Below are 21,230 nucleotides of genomic sequence, written 5' to 3' on the forward strand. Positions count from 1 at the left end.
CCCCAACGTTGAAACTCATCACTTTTGGATTGATTGTCAAATTTCTGTCTGAGCTCACTTTGAATTTAGTACCGTTTCCCTGAACAAAGTAACATGTTGTCATGTTCGAGTACATGAGCAAGGGACACATTGATCATAACGTTTTAATTACTATAGTAGGACAGTGAATAATTAAATAATCTTTCTTTCTTTCTACATTGGGTGTTGACACCGATTCTTTTGTGGCACAGCAGATCTGTCAAATGAATCATTAGTACTCCACAAGAGAATATTAGATTATTTCCATTCAGATTCCTGAATACAGTAGGTCAAACGTTCAGCTCTGAAAGATGACTTACTGTATACGGCATGTTGTTGAAATTCACTTCACCTGGCTTTCGCGTCGTTTTGACAGTCATTAGAGCTGTACGTGATTACAGTCCCATTTACACACACACACACACACACACACACACACACACACACACACACACACACACACACACGCGCACACGCTCATATCCAGCCTAATCCGAGGTCACTCACAAATGACCCTATCTCTCTCGCCATGGATCCTACGCTGCCTGTCATTGGCCGGTGAGCGCGATGATTAACGACACAAACAGACGGCCTCGGTGGTCTAACGTTAACTGCGATCCACGTTCTGCGGGGGAAGCTGGGAACCCTTACATGGCAACTTTGTGACAGTGAGGGATGGCTGGGCCGTCACGCGCCTGCTTAGCATCAACAAGCCATCTCTCCTACCTTTCAGAATTGTTATTCCAATCAATACGGCAGGGTGACATTTGAATGGTATTTAACACCCTCGTTGGGTTTGCGTACGCGCACGGGCGTGTGTGTGTATCTCTGCACGCGCTTGTGTTTGTACGTGTATTTGTGTGCGTGTGCCTGTGCGTGTGCGTGTGTGTGTGTGCGCGTGCATGTGTGAGTGAATGAGTGTGTTTTCCGTGTGCATTGGGGTTGGGGGTTGGGGGAAAGTGAAAACATGTAAGCGGTTCAGAGGTGTAAGTTGATGTGGGCGTCTGCCTGTGGATAGGGGGGGTATGGGGGTGTTTGATGAGGTCCTGAGTGTATGCTGACACAGCACACAACACGCGCGCACAGCACACACACACACACAAGCACAGACTTGCATGAGCACGCGCACACACACACACACATATACACACAGATCTCTCTGGCACTGGGGATAGGACCTGGAGGTATTGATCACAGGAACTTTTCAGGCTCAGCACGGAATCAGAGAGAGAGAGAGAGAGAGAGAGAGAGAGAGAGAGAGAGAAATGGTGGAGGTGAAATTGTTCACAGCTATGCTAGAACAACCTCCAAAACCAATAACTTGAATGATCGGCATGGAGGACACATGTTGTCTTTATTGCATCGTTCAGTAATCATAAACATCACAACAGTTTTATCATTTGACAGTCGTGCTACAATACTCGACACGGTTGCCTCGTCCCGTAACAGATTTATGGTAAGCCGTCAGACGTTAACTTTCCGATTTATACACTCTCACCGCGTTTCTCATCTCTTTGTCTCTTTTCCATCCTGAAAGCTGTGCGGGTGGCAGCTGGTGACAGTATCTTTATGTGCTGGATTTGGTATCAGAGGGCCCAAATATAGCCTTGTGGAGATGACTGAGGCCAGTCCATCTTCCTCCCTTGTTGCCCACACCTCCCGTAACATAATCACTAATCAATAAGTTATTCTGGGCAGCCAGCAGGGGTATTGGGTGATGGCGGAGTGGGGGGTCCTCAACAGTACAGTACAATCATGTGTGTCTGATGCTTACGGCTGCAAAATTGATTTTTGGGGGCCAGACGATTAGTCAATGTTCCCTGGACAAAAGGCTAAGCTATTTCATCTCATCTCATCTGCCCTTAGTAACATATTGGGATTTCCAATGCTTAAAATTTGAATAATGAATATTCCGCTCCACTGGCGCTCCGGCAGAGATGGCACAGTAAAATGGCTTTTATATGATCAAGACCGAGAGGCAGTGTACTGCAGGTCACCACGGTAATGAGATAGGCTGCCGTTATCGATGGGAGGAGGGTTATTGTCACTTCCTGGCTGTATCGCATGTCCCCGGGCCACCAGCGATGGCTCTCTGGCTGAACCCAGTTAAAAGTAACGATTATTAGTTAACTAAACATCGGCGCTCGTTGATTCTGGACGCAGGCCGAAGAACAACAAGCGCCTTTCCTTTTAAACCAACGCAGGGCGGACCCTCTTTGTGCTGTGCCTCTTTGATCTGACACTGCATTGTCAGAATGACCGGCTGTGCAATAAAGAGCTGGCGCAGGTATGCGGGAAGCCAGGTACTCAGGGCCGAATAGTGCTGTTTTATCAATAAATACGTAACGTGAGAGGCCATTAAGTGCAAACGCAGGCAAGTGATGTTTGACAGGAGGAGGGTGGTAAATTTAGATTTGTGGACGCGCTGAAAATCACTCAGCATACTGGATCTCAATGCACAGGCTGAGGGGGGTCATGTAGGGTGGGGACGGTTAGCGGCGTAGCAGAAGAGAAGGTAAAGGAGAAGAGAAGGTCAAAGATGAGGTGATGCAAGCAAGGTCAAATGCAATATGTCGATAGAATAGCATTATAGTGTATGATTCAGCATCACTCGCCACTCGTTGCAAAGTTCCACCAAGGTTAACCGTAATGAGCTGCAGTACAGGCCCAAAATATAAACTCAAGCCAAGGTATTTTTTGGTCTGAGAGCCTTTAGGCTTAGTTTGCACTCATTTGATGTGATGTAGCCTACTCATGCTGACTGCAGGGTAGGATTTGCTGGGAAGGATGCGGGGGGGAATCGATGCCTCTGCTTCTGATGTGCCCCTCTGGCCATCCTGTATGTTTTATCACAGCTTCTGGTCAGACTGCATTAAGTACATTTACTCAAGTACTGTACTTAATTTTGAGGTATTTATTTTTACGTTACTGGAGTATTCCCAATTTTCTATACTTTTACTTCTACTCTATTACATCTCAAAGGCTTTTACTCCACTACTGTTATTGGTCAACTTTAGTTATACCAGTTACTTTGTAGATTTTTTATATTATTACAAAAAATGTACATTAACCAGTTCAGCCCTACAGTATAGACTTCAATCTAGAAGCTCACAATGTGTCGCATCTGTATTTTCAAATGATTTTATACATTTTGAAAAATTAAAACATGAAATGGATTTCTGCATAATGACTACTTTTGGTACTTTAAGTATATTTTGATGCAGAGACTTTTGTACTTTTACACAAGTACATTTTTAATACGGGACTTCTAGTTATAACAGAGTATTTCTACATTGCAATATTGATACTTTTACTTAAAGGACGATTTCACCACTTTTCAACCTTGGTCCTCACTAATGTTCACGATAAACTAGCAACAAAAACAAATCTACTCGGTCTGTGTTTCATAGGAGTGCTGTGGGCAGTTTAGAAACCCTTCTACCAGTGACATCATCGTTAAACAGATTTTTTTTAAACACATTTTTCCCAAATATATTTAGATTTTAATTATTGCAAGACCAATGGCTTCCATTATAGCATGGTGACTTTTAGAATAGAAAGCCTGCAGTTTCGATTAGCTTGGATACCCCATCGATGATGTCACTGGTAGACAACATTTGAGTACATGTACTGTATATGAATCGCGAAGGAACACGCAAGATTTTTTCGCTTTGTCGTACTAAGAAGTATAAAGGGCTTGAGTGCTTAAGAAAATGTCGCCCACAGTTTCTTTCTTTAAAATAATTTATAATACCTTGAACTGGACAGCGTGCAGTATCCCTCACAGCACAGGTCAATTCAATTTTTCAATTCAAAGGAGCTTTATTGGCATGAGAAAACATACGTTTACATTGCCAAAGCAAGTGTCACAAATAAAACCAGTAAGCCTCCCTAATCGGGAGATAAGCTGAGATGAGTAAAGCCAAATAAAGTTCAGGCCAATCAGAGGAGGGGGTGGGGCAAAGTTAAACCAATTAAGGTGAAGGACTCTTAATGAAGTTAATTGACACCAGCCACAAGTGTGTACGACAAACAGTTAATGAGTAAAGCCAAATAAAGTTTGGGCCAATCAGAGGAGGGACAGGGCTAAGTTAAACCAATTAAGGTGAAGGACTCTTAATCAATTCAATTGACAGCAGCCACAAGTTAGTAGGACAAACGGTTGATGAGTAAAGCCAAATAAAGTTTTGGCCAATGAGGGGAGGGGGCGGGGCAAAGTTAAACCAATGAAGGTGAAGGACTGTTGGAGCAGCAGGAGTCGGTGGTCCCCGGGAATTCCCCGTGAGCAGCCCAGTTGGGGTGTTGATTTGGTCATTTTTGCACTATTTGGCGGCGGTGGCAGGGGGTCCCTGGGGTTCCGTGGAAGTGCGGGGGTCCTGAAGGTTGTGGTTTGGCAGGCAAGGAGTGTGTGTAGAAAATTTCACATGGATAGGGGCAACGATGGCGGAGATATGAGTAGGGCAAAAGTGTGACGTGACAGACAGACAGACTGACGGACGGACGGACGGACGGACGGACGGACGGACGGACGGACGGACGGACGGACGGACTGACAGACAGACAGACGGTGGAGGTTTAGATAGTAAATGCGACCTGACGGTCGCAATAAAAACAGTTGGAAATGGGGAACATATATACAGTTTGAGGGGGTACAGCATTGTGTAAACAGAGCTATGTTGCATTGTGCCATTTTATATACCGTACACTATATACAGGGTATAAAGCTTTTGGAACAAATAGCAGAATTATTTCTTCACAAAATGCATTTAAAAGTAGCAGCTCTGTTTCATACTGTATGTGCAGTAGGTCTAGATGTCGTCCTTAGGGTGGTTGTGTTTCTAGCCTTCTTTTGTCGCAACAGTTCACAGGTCATGTGAAAGCCAAGCATTAAAGAAAGAGTTGCCTTGCTTCAACTGTGGGCCATCACTCACATCGGTGAAATCAGATTGAGCAGGAAGCTTCGGTCGTGCAGTAAGTGGTCATCTTCCATCTTCCTTGATCTCCTTTATTTGTCTGCAGTCGTCCCTGAGAACGTTGCATGGCATGCAGCGCAGCGGGTCATGGCCTGCCTGTTGTCTCCGTTGCGCACTGCGAAATCCTGAGTCTGGATCTAACCCTGGCAATGTAAAAAACGTACATGTAAAACTCTGTTTTTTACACTCTCGGGGTTAGACGAACACTGTGGATTTTTTCAGTGTGGATTAGGATAGGGGTCATGGATTGGGGCTTTCTAATGAAATAAGCGGCAGGTCGTATGAGCGGGTCTTTATAATGGAATAAACGCTACGGCTGTAAACTCAGGAAGAGCCACCTAAGTGGATTAGCGCCAAGATGGAGGGAAGGAGACGGAGTGGGGCGAGGAAGATGAAGATGAAGCTTGCATTAGTCTTCGTACTCAGTGTGGTAATGACTAGCGTCAGGTCCTTTTACGGCCCTCGACTGCTCCTGCTGATCCGATTGGCTGGTGGGTAACGTTGAGTTTAGACCGTGTGTTACCAGTTAGCTGTGTGTGAAAGGGTGAAGATTCCTGAACGCGGTTTGAAGACGAGCAGACAGACAGACAGACAGACAGACAGACAGACAGACCTTTATCCCAATGGATATTCAGTTGTCATAGCAGCACTGCAGTAAAGATGAACCATGTACATGTCAGAGAATAAGTACAGAATTGGGGCATAAAGGTAAAACCAATTAAAAAAGCATAACAATACAATAAAATGTGTGAATGACAATAATAAAGAGGACTTACAATACAGGTAATACCAGGTCCCCCCTGTACCTGGTCTGGTCAGGTGTGCATAATGTATAAGTAGATATTAATAGAGAAAATCATTGTTTTCATAATACAGATCCTAGGATTCCATCAGAAATATCATCTGCTACTGTAACTGTACAACTGTACGTATGGTTAAAAAGCGCAGTCTTTCATTTAGACAGTAGGCTACTGCATTTCTTTTTTAAGAAAGAACACAAGCTCAAAGACACATTCATTAGCTAGTGGCTCTTCCTTTCCACTTTCTACTGTGCGTGTCGTGCCATCATGCATGTATGCATTACATCCTGTGTGTGCATTAAGATATGCATATCTTGCTGCTAGCACCAATGAAAAGCAGCTTGTAGTGTAGAGGAGTGCTAAGAGAATGCTGTTATGAATGTCTGTCGCTACAAAAATGGCTTGATGATGGTTAAGGTTAGGATTAGAATTAGGCATTAGAGAATACATCTAGAAAAAGGAAATGATTGGAAAGTCATCATAATAAGCAAGCTTTGAGCTTATTTAGCAGTATACTGTACTGTATGCATAAATGTGTGCTTTGCGTATCTTATTACTCGTACTCTTGTCTGAGAGGTTTAATCTCGACTGGTTAGACTGGATTAGATTTACACAGGAGGCTGGCCTCACGTGTATTAACATGTTGCAGAAAATGATATAGCAAATTAGTCTCTTGCGTAATAATAATAATCCTTTGCAGCATTTGTCACTGTATTTGCATGTACAGTGAAGTATGGTATCTCTCGGCATTTAACCCATACTAAGTATCAGGAGCAGTGGGCGCTACAGCTACAGTAATGCGACGCGTTGTCAGCTTGTAGATCGTCTATTTTCAGCATGCAACCAAGAGTAAAATCATTAGAACGTCTAGACTAAAACTAAAACATTTCAGATGATAAGTCTAAAACTAAATTAAATTTTATCCAAAAGCCTATGACTGAAACTAACCTCACGTCACCAGACTTTCCACCTCGGAGGAAAGCCTGGTATTGGTTTTAAACAGTCTAGGCGTGGCCAAAACCAGAAAGAGGAAGACCGGCCGCCTGATGACTGACTACAACAAACAACAACATATAACGTTATTGTTGTAATAAGAATCAATTAGTTTATTCTCGCTAGTCTCGGTACGAGTTGGAATAAAAGATCAACATACCAAACGATACCAAAAGAAACAAAACAAGTATATCAATTTAATCCATTTTGAACATTTTGAGTTCTGTTTTCGCTTTGGTGTTTCCGGCAAACCTGTAGTCTGCCTGATGATTACAACATGACATACAGTAGGTTGTTTCTGCTGCCGACAGGATCATAATCCCGAAATGCTACTGATCCCAGGCTAGGCTGAAACCAACTAGATCTACAGTCTCAAAAGGGGCCTTTTCCACCGGCAAAGAACCGGTTCTGGTTCTTTCTTCCGCCTATGGGATGAACCAGAGGTGAGCTTTTCCGGAGTTGGTTCCGAACCGTAAAAGTTGGTTCTGAACGGGAACCTCAAAATCCTTGGTTCCTCTGGTTCAATCATAGTTCGCTCTGGTGGAAACGCAAGCCGGTTCTCAAGAACGAACCAAGGTTCCCAAGAAAGTTGAACCAGCACTGGTTCTGGAACCAGTTCTTTGCCGGTGGAAAAGGCCCCAAAAATGGACCTTTCGTTTCCCAGGTGGCCTCCCTATACCCACTCAGCTATACGGCCAGCCTTCAGCTTGCATTTATTGAACTGTTGGTATATTAGTTTGATAGCATCCTTGTTGAATATTTTCATGAAACTCCAGAACTCCTCACTTGTATTCCTCATGTGGTGTAATCCTAGTGGCCGTGTCTCTGAGTGAACCTTCAGGCTTAAGACGTGAAAACAAAAGGTGACAGAGAGTCGGGGAACCGGACTGATGCAGGAGGTGTTTAGTACACAGATATAGATTTTCTGTCCTAAGCATTTGTTCTGCAATTTTTCAAACTGTTAAATACACGATTAATTTGAAAAGGGTTGTGGAAGTTTATTAAAGCAATCCCTGAAATGCATAATTATGCAGCAAAGTTGGAAAAAGTTAAGCCTCACGCACACTGTTTAACCCCCCCCCCCCCACCTCCACACACACACACACACACACACACACACACACACACACACACACACACACACACACACACACACACACACACACACACACACACACACACACACACACACACACACACACACACACACACACACAAAATATGTCCACAATCCTTTTCACTCTTATATTGTTCATGTGTGTCTACACTACAGTCTTGTAGTGTAGAATTACATCCAGAATTCTGGGCAAAAGTGTAAATCACACCCTCAAGTGCAAAATGGTGGCTTTGGAGGTGAGAGGTATTGTTTTTGTGTCCAGAGTAGGGATGGGACGATATGAAAATGTCATATCACGATTATTGTGACAAAAGAAATCGCGATTTACGATATCATCGCGGTAATCAAAAGCCATTATCCTGGGGCAGAACCTTTGCCAAAAAATTGCAGATCTACAAGCTCACAACGTGTCGCAAGGCGGCGCGTTGTGAGCTTGTAGATCAGCTATTTTTTGGCAAAGACATTTGATAGAGAGTGAAAAAAGACTGTATCAAGTATGTATAAGTACCTTTTACCAAAGGGTTTAAGTGGTACCGGATATGCAGCTCGGCAAATAAAAGGTGAATTGATCCCAGTATATGACAGAGGACGATATCATGATACATTAAATCTCCACAATACGATTATCGTGAGTGTTTTTTATCACGATAAACGATATTATCACGTATCGTCCCATCCCTTGTCCAGAGTCAGACCTGTTGCATAATGTATTCTTAATCCTACTGTGAAATGGGTGATACAAATTCACAGGAAACAATTACAGCTCAGCGCACAGACCTCTGCCAAGCAGCACAAATGTGTTCTGAAATCTGTCAATATTTTACTCATATTTTTACAGAGAAACAACGACTTAACAGCAGTTAAGTTGGTGAGGAAAATGTGACTTAACTGGCAGAATAATGTTTTGCCTCATTTGGATTTAACATGTCTTGTAGTAGTCATAATCTAATAATGTACCGAATCCATTTTCATTTTTAAGATTAGTTCATGTTACTATACCACACTATCCTGCTAAAGCTTATCCGGAATGACGCACACATCCTGTCGATCAGAGTAAGTGGCATGAACAGGGAAGTTGTCAAGCAATCGCTGCTGAGAAAACAAATATGTACAAGTAACTAGGCAGGGACCTGCAGAGAATGTTAGAGAGGCAGGGGCTGAAATTTCTAAAAGGGCCTTTTGGTGGAAATATCGAAAATAGCAGACCTCCAAGCTCAGTAAAAACTGCATTCATGGTCTGGAGAGGGCACTTTTTACAGACTGATAAAAGACTGATGTCTGTGTGCACATGCCTGTAACTAGGATAACGACTATCATACCTGACACTTGAACAACACACAACATCTCTCTGTAAACAACATACTGTACCACATACTGTAACATCTATTCATAAAATCACACCCAGTGTGAATTGAGTGGTGCTAATTATAAGTACATTTCATTAAGCGTCCCGCAAAGCTTGGCCAATGTGGTAAGACATACTTACAAAAAGTCAGATGTAGGAGCACTTAGCACTGCTTAAAAAAAAAAAAAAAACATACAGCAACTAGCATCGATCTAAATAAAACAGGAAGTGCAGACTAGGGATAGGACGACATGAAAATTTCATATCACGATTATTGTGACAAAAGAAATTGCGATGTACGATATTATATCCCCCTTGGGATAATAAAGGTATCTATCTATCTATTTTCCCAAAAATATCATATTGCGACGCGTTGTGAGCTTGTAGATCGGCTATTTTTTGGCAAAGACATTTGATAGAGAGTGAAAAAAAGACAGTATCAAGTACATAAAATTATAAGTACCTTTTACCAACAAGGGTTTAAGTGGTACCGGATATACAGCTCGGCAAATAAATGGTGAATTGATCCCAGTGCATGACGGGGGACGATATCACGATAAATAAATAAATCTCCACTATACGATTATCGGGAGTGTTTTTTTATCAAGATAAACGATAATATCGTCCCATCCCTATTAGTGCAGACTCAAAGATACACATGTATTGTAGGAGGTGAGTGTCCAGACATGCGGTGGGAGACGGGGGAATGAGTCTGCATTTCTGAATAAGAGGGAGAGATCAAAGTTCATTCCACAGCCTGGGAGCCTGGAGGGAGTGAAGTCTAGGATGCTTGGAGTGTTGGGTCAGGGTGATATAGGGCAGTGGTTCCCAGTGGTGGAAAGTAACTAAGTACATTTACTTAAGTACTGTACTTGAGTACAATTTTGAGGTATTTGTACTTTACTCGAGTATTTCCCAATTTCCAATACTTTTACTTCTACTCCACTACATCTCGGATGCAAATAATATTTGCATCCGAGATGTAGCGGAGTAGAAGTAAAATAATCCAAATAATATTTCAAATAATCCAAATAATAATTGGATCCGAGATGTAGTGGAGTAGAAGTAAAAGTATTGGAATTTTGAAAAGTAAAAGTACATTATTATTGTACTTTTACTCCACTACATTTATTTTAAAACTTAAAATACTAGTTACTTTGCAGATATCAATTTATAATATTATAAAACATAGATAAACCACCCAATTTTATACCGTGGCTATTTTCAAACATGTTGTACTTTTACTTGAGGTACTTTAGGTATACTTTGCGAACACTTTAATACTTTTACTCAACTACATTTTGAATTCCAGACTTTTACTTGTAACAGAGTATGTCTATGTTGCAGTCTTGATACTTTTACTTAAGTAAAATATGTGAGTACATTTTCCACCACTGATGAGGGGGAGGTCAGAGTTCATTGGGCAGCTTGGGAGCCAGGAGGGAGTGAAATGCTTGGAGTGTTGGGTCAGGGTGTTATAGGGCAGTGGTTCCCAAAGCGTGGGTCGGGACCCACGACTAGAGTAAAAATCCTATTTTCTTTTCCTACCCTAGCTTGTAGAGCTGCTGTTTTCACTAGTTTGGGTCCCAGGCAAACGTCTAATTTCTCTTTTGGGTCTGGAGTTAAAATGTTTGTGAACCACTGTTATAGGGAATGGAGGAATGGACAGCCTGTGGTTGCTTATCATATTGTTGGTAATGGCATATGAATGGTACAGTACAGTATACAGTATCACTCTGATAAATGCATACAATAGATGAGTCAGATCATAAACAGGTTAAGTAGATAACAACTTAATTACATGCACGTTATTGTTTTAAGTTTGGCGTTTAATTTGATCATCAGAGCAAAGAAACCTTTTTTTTAACTGGGATTTAAAAAAATGCTATGCTTGTTTTAATACAAAATGCCTGGTTTGGCTGTAATTATAGTAGTTGTTGACAGTATTTTTGCATTTTATTTGAAACCTTGTAGTGTAGGATGTAGGATGCTGCGTTACTGGTCGTGGTATAGTGCTAATGTATGAGATATCCAGAAATTTAAAACAAAATGAAATTCAATAATATATACTTTTTTAGATTGAAACCGCTGCGATATCTACAGGCAGAGACAGACTAGACAAACTCTTACACTATGTCTGAGGGACTTACAAATCTGAATGATACAGAAGAAGTCTACAACTGTATAACAGGAAAATGAAGCCTGAATAACGATGACAGAAAAGACAAGTGAGGAATCTCTCTGGTCCGTAGGAGGCTTTGCCTTTTCTCCTTCACTGGAGAATGAAGACAGATTTATGCTTTGTTTTGTAACGGTGCCGCACACCAAAAAAAAGAAAAAAAAGAAAAAACATTCTACAGGATCACAACGCACCACATCCGTGACGCTTTGTGAGCTTGTAGATCTACTATTTCTTTCCCACGCGATGCTGTGGTGAAAATTAGGCATGAGGCTTAACCAAATGCTTTTTGCCACTCCTCCCTCTCTCTCTCTCTTATTTTATTTTTATTTTTTTGAACTGCCAGTCTTCTGGGGTCTTGATTATCAATGTAGTGTGACTTTGACTTTGGAAACTGTCACACTGGTCCTGAATTATGCCAAAGTTTTCTTTTGTGTCCTTTGCTGAGTGAAGGTGAGAGGATGGGAGGTATACGCCTGGATCAGGAGGAGAGAGGGAGAAAGAGAGAGGCAGATGATGGATTAACTTCTAGTTTCATGGGACCGGCTGGGGTGTGTGATTTTGTGATGAATGATGTTAGGTGTGATGCTCTGTAAATATTATTCTACAGTTCACACGGCTGCCACAGAGCAGAGCCTAACATTATCTCTCTCGTATTTCCCGTCCCCTGATGAAAAGCACTTCCAGTCATTGTTGTGGTTCTCTTTCATTACGAGTCTCTTTTCAGTTGAATCGTGGTATCTTTTCGCTCATGAATAAAATATGTTATAGAGTTCGATAAGACATCACAAGAGCGTGTTAACCACTATTTGAAAGTTTTCCGAAATAGCAGATGTACAAGCTTTCAACGTGTCATGTCACATCATGACGTGTTGTCATCTTGACTTGTAGATTTTAGAACATTTTAGAAAATCGTTGAAAGTTTGTGCAAAAATAATAAAAAATGAATCCATGTGAATGCATGAAAAGAGCATCCTTTCTCAGTCATAATCAGTGTCTCCTCCCACGACTTATTCAGACTCCGCCCCTCCAGAGTTATCCGCTTTGGAGACAGCCCCAAGTCGGAAACAGATCACTTTTTAAATCATTCATGAGCACTCGTCGGAAAAGAAAGGCATGCAGAAAGCTAAGGGACCGCAATGAGGAATGTGTCATTGTTTTGCTCTCATACGCGGTGATTTATGACACAATGGATGTAACTGATTTGATAATCACTGTATTTCCCCCCAGAGGAGAAGAAAGCTAAAGTCAGCAATTTTGGCTTCTTTCTTTTATACTCCTTTTTCGCCCCCTTTCACAGATATATTTTTGTTTCTTCTACCCATCTTACCGTAGGATGCTTTCACTCTCCTCCACCCAACTCACTTCTCTGTACCATAAATAGCCTTTTAAATTCATAAATACAATAAAGAATTCTTCCTGGTGGTGCCGGCACTGAGCCTGCACCCACCCAGCATCTGGCGAGAAGGGAATCTCTTGAAGCTTTAAAGCTGAAATGCATGCTGGGAATTGAAAGCGGGCGAACATGAGGTGGAGGGAGGGGTGTCCTTGGAAAGATGGTTTGTTCTCTGTCAGCTACATTAATTAGCATAACATTATTACAGAATCGGTGAGTTCAAACGTGCGCATGAAGCTTCACCGCGGGCCTGTCATTGTCATCACTAACATGTAGACATAAGACAGGTCTGGATGAAGAACTCGTCAACAGGAGAATGAATTCCAGGGAAGGGATGGGTGGCGGGGGGGGGGGGGGGGGGCAGACACAAGCGTCTCCATCAGAGCGTTCAGAGCTACTGCTAGCTAGCTGCTTTTATTTTCTACCAAGTTGTGAATGACAGAGAACATCATTTTACACCGTGATTGTTAAGGTCTTGTGCAGAGTGGTGCAAAGAGAGTGTAAACAACGGAAGTCCACGTTAGGCTACTTGATCATCATATCACTCATGTAGACATGCGTCAGTCCTCTGGTGGGCCATTCAAATGCATTAGAGAGAGAACTGTCAATTCTATTCACGAAGACAATACTTGTGTAGCATACAGATATGTAGTTACTGTACATCAATATGTCTTAAAGTGAAACCAACAAAAGAAAAGAATCGCTCAAATTTTGAATGTGACTAGTGTTACCTGCCTTGTTAACACATTTTACACCTGCGTAAACTTGGTTTTACGAGCATATTGCTTTAAAAGTCTTACCTTTTAAAAGCGCACCATAAAAGGTCTGTTCTGCTGCAACTCTACTGCGCTGCTAGTGTTTTCCGCTGACTTCCGGTAACTGAACAGAAGCTGATCTGGAAATTGCTGTGAAAGAATAATTGGTCAATTGTAGTTATGGGAGTTGTCGCCACTCTCTCTTTACATCACCCTGGTTTTCTTCTTCTTACGTATATCATCTTCAAACGTCCAACTCAGTATCGTGTAGCCACGCCTTTATTTCTGGCCCCAATTCAAAGCGTCCGGCCTCCGAAGGTGGTCTGTACTGGGGCAGGTGTTGATTATGTGCTCTGCAGACTCACCACACTTGCATGCTGCCAAGCCCCTGATCCCATGTACAATCGTAACTCTTTGCCTATGCCGATGCTGGTGACATCTACAGCGTTGCAGAACCAATGCATATACCAAATCAGGATTGGCTTCCAAAGTAGTAGGCATAGGTTTGTTGGTGCTGGTTTTGGTAGGCGGAGGTCCACGATCATCTCGCTATGCACTACTACACCATGATTAAGTTCATGCCATGACCAGTAAGTGAATTATGAATTCACTGATCCAAAGTAAGCGAATTATGTATTCACTCACAGTATACACATATTTGAAGTATAACGAATGAAGTCTTTCAACACGTTATGTAGTAGGCTCGATCAGTGATTCTCAGCCTTTTCAATTTGCTTTATCCCTGGAACCTCAAGCTACACTGTAACATCCTCATTACTTTGACGCTGAGAATGTACTCATGTGGGTCAATTTCCCTTATGAATCCATGTGGTTCCTTACTATGAGTCATTTAGCTGGGGACCCCCCCGGAACGCCCTCAAGGCCCCTTGGGGGTCCCCGAACCCTATGTTGAGAACTATAGCCTACAGTGTTACATGGTACCGTAGATGTGCTACCAGCAAATCAATTATTAAAATCAGAATTCTGATTTTATAGGTCATTTATGAAGCAAATTAGATAGATAGACTATCATAGAGAATATGTTGTGGGTGAACTCTGAGCTCAAATAAACACTGTCTCACACCAACTGTAGGTTATTGTCTTGTTTTAGTCCTTGTGCTAATTGTCTTTCTAACAGTGCTAGAGCTTTTAAGCTCTCCTACCCCTTCACCTGCTGCTACTCTCTCCTCTCCACTCTTCTCTTTTCCTCTCCTCTCTCCTCTCCTGGCCTGGGGCTGGGGTAGCTCTCTGCTTGCTATGACTAATGATGTTCTTTCAGTCTCAAGGTTTTGGGAGGATAATTATATTAACCCCTGTCCCCTAGCTGATCCCAGCTCAGCTTTTCTTCCCCAGGCAAACACGCCTCTGTGGCCTCGATGGAATTATACACAAATACACACACATGGGGATACAGGCGGGCACATGCGCCTCATGGTTGCACACCGACGTGCATGCTCATGTTTATGTGTGCAAGTGTGTATGTGCATGTGACTCTGTGGAATTTGGGTGAATTTGTGGGAAAGAGAGAGAGAGAGAGAGAGAGAGAGAGAGAGAGAGAGATAGAGAGATAGTAGAACTTGTGTAATTATATTTGTGTGAGGTAGTATGTGTATGAATATGAGCCTCCAGGTTTGTAAATTCTTAATACAAAACCTTTACACATTTGTGGCTCCATCTGAGCACAGTTAAAGTTTCATCTCCTCAAGGGAAACTTCACCCATTTTTAACCTAAATCCCATTGTTCTGCTGTGCGGAAATACTAGATATAATATAATAGGAAAAGAATAACATTTGTATGTATCTCTCCACAACATGTTGACAGTGCGAAACGATGATGTAATTTCTCATCATTGAGTGTACATCAGAACAATGGGATTTGTGTCCAAAATCTGTGACGTTTACCTTTAAGTTTATTAACTTGACTGCGATTTTGATCCCCTTCTTTTGCGACAAACTTCCAGCATTTTGTTTACCTGTAACGTGGGCATGTGGTTCACGGATCGCGTTCGCTCTACGATCTAGCTGTGGTAAGGAACAAAAAACAGCAGCCCTCCATAGTCCATAGCGATCGTGTCTGCATGCCTCGTGTATGTGGCGTAACAAGGAAGTGAATGCATTCTGAGACAGGATACAGGGGGTTGGTTGTCCCGCCCCTATTTCCGGTCTGGGAACATCCGTATCCAGTTTAGACGGGTTGTCCGGACTCTAGGTAAAAAAAAAAAGGCAGATTGGCGATCATACTTTAACTGTTTTATAGCGATTACAGCATATTGACAGCTCGTCATAGGCGGAACCGACGCATTTATATAGCTTGTCATACTTGTCATAGGCAGTAAATGAGTTAAGCAGCCATTATCTTTAGGGCAGGGGTCTTAAATAATGTGCAGGCCCCTAGCTGAGAAAAAGATGAAGCGGGGAGCTCCACTACATATTGTACAAAATTGTGTTTGCAGATTAAACTTTTTCATAGATTTCATAGATAGCTTCATAGACTTGTTTTAGGTTATAGATCTGCTATTTTCAGCGTAAAATTGATATCACACAAAGATTTTGCGGGCCCCCCTGTAGTAACTCTGAGGAACCCCTAGGGGTCCCAGACCCCCTGTTGAAGGGGGTCACACACACACACACACACACACACACACACACACACACACACACACACACACACACACACACACACACACACACACACACACCAAGCCGCTGCTCCAGTGTGAAGAACGACTCCTGCCAAGTTGATCATGTCACTGGAGGGCAGGGACGTGCAAATAATTTTAGAGAAGCAGGGGCCCTTTTGGTGAAAATATCGAAAATAGCAGAACTCCAAGCTCGGTCGGCTATTTTCGGCGTGTGACAACACACTGAACTAAGCATAATGAAGACAAAACTGGAGATGTGGTGTAACCGCATGGATTCATTCACAGAGAGGGCAAATCTTATTATTTCAACATGAGATGCTGCCTTCAAGTTCAGGAGAGTTTGGACAAGGCAATTCCTTGAATGCTGCCATCAGGTATGGCATGGAAAGCGGGCATTTGCATTTCTTTCACCATAGCAAAAACTGCATTCATGGTCTGGAGAGGGCACCTTTTAGAGACAGATAAAAAAAAGGCAGGGGCTCAAGCCTCCTTTGATGTCTATGTGTGCACGTGCCTGCTGGAGGGGGTTTATCAGTTACATTGATTGTTATATTTTGGATATGGCTTTGGCCGTATTATGCTGCGTGTATTATTGTAATGGATCGGTAGGTAGTAGGTACAGTATTACTTTGCACTAAGAGCACTAACGTTCATATCTGCACTTTCATACTTAAGATTATTGAGAGGCGGCTCTTAACTCAAGCCTGGTGGGTTTAGGAAACACGCGTTTAACGTGCGTTTATTATAGGGAACACTGAACAGAGGCGGAGGAACTTCCACCAAAGCTCCTTCATCCCACAGGCTCTGTGCTGTGCTCCCATCCTTCCCTCCATTCCCACTCTCCTAATTCTCCTCCTCTTTCATACCGTAAGCATATAGTTGACTAAAACTAATGAAATAACTAAAACTAGAATTAGACAAAATATTTTAGTTAACAGAAAAACTATTAAAAAACAACTATGCTTTACCAACTGAAGTTTCGCATCGTGGGTAAAGTTTATTTTATTTATTTATTTTATTTATTTATGTTCAAGAAAGAAAAGAAGAAAAATGCAAAACCATAATAACGATGGCATAAGCATGAGGTGCTTTTCACGAGTGGAGTAGGAAGAGGTGTGTGTTGTATAGCAGGTGACATCCTGTAGTGTTCGTTAAAAGTCAGTCGGTGGCAGTAAGGAGGACCCACACTGCAGGGAAAACACACTAATATCCACACACAACAGTCTCACACTGATCGTTTTATGAGAGTGGATGGGAGGGAGAGAGAGACAGACAGACAGACAGGCAGACAGACAGACAGGCAGAGGGGGGAGGGGGTTAGGCTGTCTAAGCTGTACTAATGACATGAATAATACACTGCTGTCATGTGACAGACACCTACTGCTGCTTCAACATATACTTCTCTCTCTATCTCTATCCCTCTCACGCATACAGTAAACACACTCCATGATTTACTTAAGTGCTTTAGGTTATAGTAATACATACTATACTGTAAACAGTAACACACTATAATGACACTAGAGTCTAGTGTCATTATAGTGATGTCTAGTGACTAGACAGTAATACAGACTATAACACAAGTACTATAGTCGTCAGGGACGTGCAGAGAATGTTAGAGAGGCGGGGCTGACATTTCTAAAGGGTGAAAATATCGAAAATAGCTGACCTCCAAGCTCACAATGCTGCGACGCGTTGTGCTTTATTTTTACACAGAGAGGGCCTTTCTTTCACCATAGTAAAAACTGCATTTATGGTCTGGAGAGGGCACATTTTTACAGATGGATAAAAGGGCAGGGGCTCAAGCCCCCTTTGATGTCTATGTGTGCATGTGCCTGATAGTCGTATATAGACAGTAGGCTACTAATACATACTAATACTATAGAGAGTAATGCACAACTAGAGAGTAATACGATACTATAGAGAGTAATACATACTATACTATACTATACTATACTATACTATACTATACTATACTATACTATATAGAGAGAGAGAGTATTGTATATGTGATTAGGGACCGAACTCAGCCCAACGCAGCCAGTCGTCAGCAACTCTGACTCTCATGACTGAGCACTACATACAGACAGGAACTACACGGTAAAAAAGCTCATTTAACTCAAAGTGTACAAATATAACCAAACGGGCCCTTAAGGGTCCATTTGTACACTCTCCAAGAGTTCCAAATGGGTGAATGAACACTGAGGATTTTACTGTGTACACCGTAAAATGGAGATTTTACTGTGTAGGCATGTAATACCCATTTACTGTATCCCATGTGTATACTTTACTCAAGGTACGCTCAAGTGTGCGTGCACAGACACTCTCTCTCTCTCTCTCTCTCCGCTCCTCCTCCTCCTCCTTTACCGCCCCTTCGTTTCTCTCTTCATTCCTCTCCCTCTCCCTCCCCCTCCCTCTCACTCTCTCTCTCTCTCTCTCCCTCCTTTCAAAGTGAATGTTCAAACGTCAGTGTGCACAAACAGACTGAGAAACACATCGTTTCAGTCAACATATACAACCTTTATATAATTAATCATCCCAATATATACACACGCCAGACGCAGACACAAGCACATACATTACAAAGACAGTCAAGGTCATTCCGGTAGTTTGAATAATTTTGCACGTCCAATTGTGACTCGACACTTTGCTCCTCCTAGCTAAAATATGTAACGTTACCCCCTCGCGTGTGCGCGAGCGCGTGTGTGTGTATTGTGTTCGAGAGAATGGGAGGTTTGCGTCAAACACAGAGCCTGTCAGGATTCTCCCCTAGATGCTCCCTTAGAAGTGTTTTCCCATTTAGATGACTTCTGCAATATGTCCAAGAAAGAGAAAGAGAAAAACAGTAAACAAGAGACAGACAGACAGACAGACAGACAGACAGACAGACAGACAGACAGACAGACAGACATTACTTTTAGAGTAATTTGTGACTCTTTTCAAACTTAACAGACAATTACGCTTGGCTTGAAGGATTGGTTAAAACATGTCGCCATACTTGCTGACATTTTCGATTGATGAGTATCGATTGAGACAGTGAGATAGTCACTGACACAAATCACGTTGAAAATGTGCGAAGAGACTACTGTTTTCATGAATGGGCTCACTCTCATTCCTAAGTCACCATATCACTGGAGGGGAGGGCCTTTATAGATTACCTTTTTAACCCAGGAGAGAGAGAGACGGAGACAGAGTCAGAGAGAGAGAGAGACTGAGTCAGAGAGAGAGAGAGAGAGAGAGAGAGAGAGAGAGAGAGAGAGAGAGAGAGAGAGAGAGAGAGAGAGAGAGAGAGAGGAAGGTGGGAATAGGGGGGGGAAAAGGTAAGAATCAGTGAGGTGGAGAGAGGGATGGTTTGAAGAGACTCACACACACACACACACACACACACACACACACACACACGCACACACGCACACACGCACACACGCACCCCCGCTCCGGGAGACTGCACTCCAGGAAAATCGATCCTCTCCCTTCAGAGAAAGAAATTTATGAAGCTGGAACATAAACGCAGTCATGTCCAATTAGCTCCTCTGAATTTATGAGGCGAGTGAGGGGGAGGAAGTGGGAGGCGACGTGGTGATAAAGACTTCAGCAGAAGCCAATAAGGCGTGCTGCTGATCAATGATAGCGCGCCGCACGGCGCCCACTCCTCGCCTGGTCGTTATTGGCTGCACAGCGGCTGGAGAGTGTGTTTGTGTGTGTGTGTGTGTGTGATGTCGCTGCAGTTGGAGGCTGCTCGGGAGGACTGCCTGGCCTTGGCTTTGCCATTCTCCTGACTGTGCTGCTGCTTTGCACTATAGAGGCGCAACAGTAAATGAAAGCAATCGATTACATTTATTATGAAAAGAATTGTCAGTTTTAATGAAATAATCGATTTTGAAAAGTATAGTGAAAATAGCAGATCTACAGCTCACAGAAATTGTGGATCAGCTATTTTAAAGTCTTTCGCACGACAATTTAATTTAAAGTAATGCTTAAAAAAACTGATTTTCACACGCTTCTCGATGATTTGATTGATGGAAAAATAAATCGATATCGATATATAATACTAAGAAAATATCCCTATTCCCTACAGTGCTATGCACTACAGTTGCAATTTACAGTATTAACGCATCAGATGCTTTGGGCAACAACAAAAAATGGACAAGGATATCGTCATTGTCGGGTGGAAACCTTGTATCTCCAAGTTTAAAATTTGTACATTCTTTTGCAAAGTAAAGCCCTGCTTCATCATACAGGCCGTCACACAAAAGTAGTGAAAACAAGCACACAACGCATCGCACTCGCAGGCGTAGTTTAAATCATTTTCAAAATGATAAATACAAAACGAATGGTTTTGGACATACAAGGTTTTCATCGGAGAACGACGATATACTAATGAGTAATGACCTCCAGCTGGGAAACTATGAACAACGTGACCATGGGCCATTTTGTACAAACTTTTCTGTACGAGTCACGTGTCCGTTCGGGGGTTCGAGTGTAAACAGTTTCCCCCCTCGCTGGAGGAAGCGGCGATGCGCATCGCCCAAAAGATGCTTTCTCCACTATCGCTCTGGCAACTTGTGAAGCTGCCTTGTTTATTATACGCATGGCGGGAGTGTTTGAAGGTGTTGGCGTGAGGGGAGATGAGTGGTATCACGTATACCGAGAGCGGTGCTTCTTCTCAGTGACGGCTGATCGAACAGGAGAGAACAGGAGGACGATCTCCAGCTGGTTGTGGAGTCTGCATCGATGCAGACTGTCATCGCAGGTTAGAGCGTGTCAATGCGGGCTCTTCCTCCCCTCTCTCCGGTGCTCACCCTGTTGTAGACGGAGAGGCGCACAGACTGTCAGGGCTTTGATATAATCTCCCCCACTCCCCCTCCTACCGGTTGTCCTGACCAGTGCATGTCCCATAGCGACGACCCCGTCCTCTTCCACTGACTCTCACGCTCTGCAACCCACCGCCGCCTCCCTGCGTTCATCCATGAGCGCTGATGCATGATGGGTAGCGAGAGCCGAAGGGGCAACAC

At 42.7% G+C, this 21,230-nt stretch overlaps 1 protein-coding gene across 1 annotated transcript in view; it reads left to right on the plus strand.

Moving 5' to 3' along the window:
• The window catches only part of ntng2b (netrin g2b), a gene marked incomplete at both ends in the record, with an annotated part of 95,081 nt that overhangs the window by 13,594 nt on the left and 60,257 nt on the right, over positions 1-21,230 (plus strand). The window lies entirely within an intron of this gene.

This window comes from Nannobrachium achirus (genome assembly GCF_963921795.1).
Source record: "Nannobrachium achirus genome assembly, chromosome: 15".
NCBI lineage: Eukaryota > Metazoa > Chordata > Actinopteri > Myctophiformes > Myctophidae > Nannobrachium > Nannobrachium achirus.